The sequence below is a fragment of the Sinocyclocheilus grahami genome, unplaced genomic scaffold (genome assembly GCF_001515645.1).
Source record: "Sinocyclocheilus grahami isolate Dianchi unplaced genomic scaffold, SAMN03320097.WGS_v1.1 scaffold160.1, whole genome shotgun sequence".
NCBI lineage: Eukaryota > Metazoa > Chordata > Actinopteri > Cypriniformes > Cyprinidae > Sinocyclocheilus > Sinocyclocheilus grahami.
In genome coordinates, this window is record NW_015505339.1 from 2,038,365 (window position 1) to 2,043,727 (window position 5,363).

Sequence of the window (5,363 nt, forward strand, 5' to 3'; positions counted from 1 at the left end):
ATTATAAGTGTATATATATGTGTGTGTGTGTATAATATATGTATGTGTGTATATATATATGTGTGTGTGTATAATATATGTATGTGTGTATATATATATATGTGTGTGTATATAATATATGTGTGTATATATATATATATGTGTGTATATGTATGTATGTGTGTATATATATATATGTGTGTGTATAATGTATGTATGTGTGTATATATATATGTGTGTGTGTGTATAATATATGTATGTGTGTATATATATATATATGTGTGTGTGTGTATGTATGTGTGTGTGTGTGTGTATATAGTATGTGTGTGTGTGTATATATATGTGTGTGTGTGTGTGTATAATATATGTATGTGTGTATATATATATATGTGTGTGTATGTATGTGTGTGTATGTATATATATATACATATATGTGTATGTGTGTATATATATATATATATATACACCTTGCTACGTGTACTGCGTTAGGCTAACCGAGACTTGTCATTTGCACTTATATATTATTGCTCTTTTGTTAGTTTTGACTGCTTTTATTGTCCTCATTTGTAAGTCGCTTTGGATAAAAGCATCTGCTAAATGACTAAATAAATAAAATAAATGATTGTGTTGGATACTGCTGGAAATGCTGCTATGGGGTATCCTATTTATTAATTTAGGATTTTTTTTGTTTGCCCCAGTGAAGCATTTCTATTAATATAACTGATTAAGTAGTCAAACTCATTCCATATCAGCAGAATAGTGTGGTACAGAAAGTCTATGTCTATAAAACAGGTTCTGAATGAATTATGTTACTGATACCTAATGGTCAAAAAGCAATAGCAAAAATGATAGGTCAATATTATTAAATTGCAAACAAAGATTTTGAAAAGCTAGGCTGGCTTGTACACTATATTGCCAAAAGTACTGGGACACCCCCTTATAATGAACAGGTTTGACTACTTTAGTAATTTCACATTTTTATTAAAAAAAAAGCATATACTGCTATTCTAGGGAATTGTGTGCTTCTAATTTTATACCAATGGTTTGAACAGGACACTTTTCTATTCTAACACAACAATGCCTCTGTATATGAGGCAAGGTAAAAAAAAAAAAAGATTGATTCAGTCAGTGTGGAAGAACTTGACTGGTCTGCAGAAAGCCAAGTCCTAATCCCATCCGAACACCTCTGGTGTGACTGTAAATCTTTGCAGGGGGAAGTCGTAACCCAAAGGTTGCGGGTTCGAGTCTCGTACCGGCAGGGATTGTAGGTGGGGGGAGTGAATACAGCGGGGGGAGTGAATACAGCGCTCTCAATACCATTACCTTCAATACCACGACTGAGGTGCCCTTGAGCAAGGCACCGAACCCCCAACTACTAAAAAAATGGGTGCCCACTGGCTGCACTTTGGATGGGATAAATGCAGAGCACTAATTCTGAGTATGGGTCACCATACTTGGCCACATGTCACGTCACTTTTCACTTTCACAGACCAAAAACTCATCATCAAACACCAATGACTTGTACATACATATGGACAAATGTATTGGGACACCTTCTTTAGAACAGAAAAAGGCACTTCCAAAACTCTGGCATCAAAGATGGAAACATAATTCATGTATTAAAAAATTGTATTTCCATCTTTGTTGGCACAGTTTTGGAAGTGTCTAAAATGATTTTACGCATATGTACAAATCAATGGTGTTTGGCAATTCGTTTTGTTTGATTGAGTTTTCCCAATACTTTGGGCAATATAGGCCCAAAAACAAAAAAAATAAATTTGCAAGTACGTTTCCAAACTATGTTTGAATAGTAATAGTGCAGTTTACCTGGTAAACACCATGAGATTTAATTCTGTATTTTAATAGTTTATGTCTATATATTTTAAACTAAAAGTAGCATGAGGGGCAGTTGTAGGTGACTTCCTTTGATTTGTTCCTGAAGGCTGCATATTATTATAATTTTATAGTTTATTCTTGAACAGGCCCTTATGGTCATTTTAACCATTATCAACAAGTGAGCAGTAATAATTGAGCATCAAATCAGCATATGAGAAGGATTTCTGAAGTATCATGCAACACTGTAGACTGGAGTAATGATGCTGAAAATTCAGCTTTTCATCACAGGATTAAATGACATCTTAAAATATATTAAAAAAGAAAACCGTTATTTTGAAATTGTAATAACACTGTAACATTGTAATAACTGTTTTTACTGTATTTGTGACCAAATAAATGCAGCCTTGGTGAACTTAAACATTTTAAAATATGAATTATTCTAAACGTTTAAATACATGCACACACATAATGTCAAAGAATGGTAAAACCCAGTTCAAGCATGTGTGGATCATAATTTTACAAAAAAATAAAAAAGGCTATATAGGGTAGCCATTTTACAATAAGGTACAATGAGATTTGCTAACTATATTTAATTTATTATTTAATGAATTAACTAACATTAATTAACAATATATTGTTACAGTTTTTATTCATCTTTGTTAATGTTCGTTAATAAAAATCCAGCTTTTCATTTGTTAGTTAGTTCAGGTCCTTTAAATAACATTAATAGATACAACTTTTGATTTGAACAATGTATTAGTAAATGTTGGAATCAACATTAACGAAGATTAATAAATGCTTTTAAGTATTTGTCATTGTTAGTTTACACTAACTAATGTAGTTAACCAATGCTAACTAATGGAACCTGTTTTTTTTTTTTTATATATTTTTTTAATTATTAAAACGTTTATTAAATATTCACACATTTTTTGCTTTTAGAACCATTTGATTTTTTATGATGGTTAGCTTTTTTATGACAATTAAGGAAAATTATATATAATTATATACTGTCTAAATGGTGCTATACTTTACAACTGCTTGATATCATTCCTCTATTGTTCAGGACTGTTTATATAAAACTTGTTCTAATATTCAGCCTCATTGTTGGAGTGCAATGGCATGAAACAAAAGGCTTATTTTTTTAAAGTTGGGCTATTTATAACATGATTCACTGTCTTAAAAATAGAGTTAGCTGGAAGTTCTAAAAACAGTGATGACTGATGCCCATCTGAATGAAAAAGAGGATGGATTTTAAAATAAAATAATTCAGAAATGCTGCATTGGCAACTAAATGAAATAAATAAGTTTTATAATGAAGTAATACAATTGCAAAGACTGAAATAAATAAGAAATAAAAGCTTAAAAAATAATAAAACTATAGAAATGTTTAAAAACAATACTAATAAATATAACTATATAAATAATACTAAAATAACACTGAACATATAACATCACAGCACTTTTTTTGAGCGATTTATCAATTCAAACTGTTTAACAGTTAGGCACACCTGACTAGTGAGGTTAGGCAAACGCTGCTCGCATTTTCTTCAGAAAATCGAGTTTAACTATTAACCTTGGCTTTATAAGGGACAGATGAAACGGTTTGATGTAGTATGTGATGGTTGCACACTGTGCAATAACTTCTGAGCAGCTCTTGCTGTTTATAAAGACTTCTTTGTCCTGTAAAACTAGTGTGTATATGGCAGCTCTTGTGGGTTGCGTTTCGGATTATCTCAACACTGCATCTGCCAGTGTTTCTCTGGAAAACTACATTTCTTGCAGATCTTTGCAGACAATTTAATTGGTATGAATATCTCATTGTATGTTTGAACTTGCATGTATCCCAAATCAAATCTAATGGGAGAAATGTCAGCTGCAGCTTGAAGAGGGAAATGCTAATTAGCCATCTGGATTATTGGTAATTTGTTTAATTCCCTTGTGCATTATCATCTGCTGCAAATGAAAGCTACCGTACAGATCCGGGAGAATGAATCCAGATTGGTTACTTCTTAAACTGTTATAATATCCAATGACACTGAGGGACGCAGACACTGTAAAACATTAGGAGTTTAACATACATTAGACGTCCACATGTAGGAACATGAGGATTTGGTTTCAGACCGCCTTCATTTTGACTATGACCTGCTAAAACCTGCAGACCGTTGGAAAACTTTCTAGCCAGGAGTGGCTTTGGTAATGAGATCATCCTCCTGAATATGGGTGAAGCACATCTAAATGATCATCACAGGTAAGGAGGAATTATGGGAGGGGACTGTTTAGAAGACCCTCCCTGTGGTGAAAGAATGGAAATTTCCACTAGAAACAAGGAGCGACTAATCAAGTCTCTTAGACGGTAGGCTGTAATGCAGCAGCGCTAGTAAAAGGTATGTCATCAACTCGCTAGTTGCATTTTTATAGTTCATTCAGAGAGAACTTTATTGCACTGTAAGCAATTATTGTTGTTATAAACAATTATCAAAAGTTTCGAAATATTATTACAATTTCAAATAGCAGTTTTCTATTTGAATATACTTTAAGATGTAATTTATTCCTGTGATGCAAAGCTGAATTTTCAGCATCATTACTCCAGTCTTCAGTTTCACTGAATGATCCATCAGAAATCATTCTAATATTCAAATTTTCTTTTTTTCTTCAGGATTCTTTGATGAGTAGAACGTTCAAAAGAACAGCATTCATTTGAAATAGATTTTTGTTTTTGTATCATTATGAATTTATTTACTGCCACTTTTGATAGATTCAATGCGACCTTTGAAATAAAGTGTTTTTTGAGTCAGCATATTAGAATGATTTCTGAAAGATCATGTGACACTGATGACTGGAGTAATGATGCATCACAGGAATAAATTACATTTTAAAATATATTCAAATAGAAAATGGATTTTTAAAAATGCAATAATATTTTACAATATTACTATTTTTTACTGCAGCCTTGTTTAGCATAGGAAACAATAAATATCTTAATTATTCCAATTTTTCCCCCAGTGCCATTTGTTTTGTCATTTGAACAGCACCTAATCAAAATATTAATAAATTATTAATGATTCCTCAAATTTTATAGGTTGTTGATGAGAGCCCGTGCTACTATGATCAGCCTATTAAAAAAAAATCCCATTACTTGAACTGCCCTAGTTCTGTAATTAATTCTTCTACATCTCATAGTCTTTGTTATGTTAACTGCCAGTGCAGTGGACACACTTACTGGAGTACCCAGATGCAGCCTTGTTTAGCATAGGAAACAATAAATATCTTAATTATTCCAATTTTTCCCCAGTGCCATATGTTTTGTCATTTGAACAGCACCTAATCAAAATATTAATAAATTATTAATGATTCCTCAAATTTTATAGGTTGTTGATGAGAGCCCGTGCTACTATGATCAGCCTATTAAAAAAAAATCCCATTACTTGAACTGCCCTAGTTCTGTAATTAATTCTTCTACATCTCATAGTCTTTGTTATGTTAACTGCCAGTGCAGTGGACACACTTACTGGAGTACCCAGCATGCCTCATTGAGCGTCACTATTCAG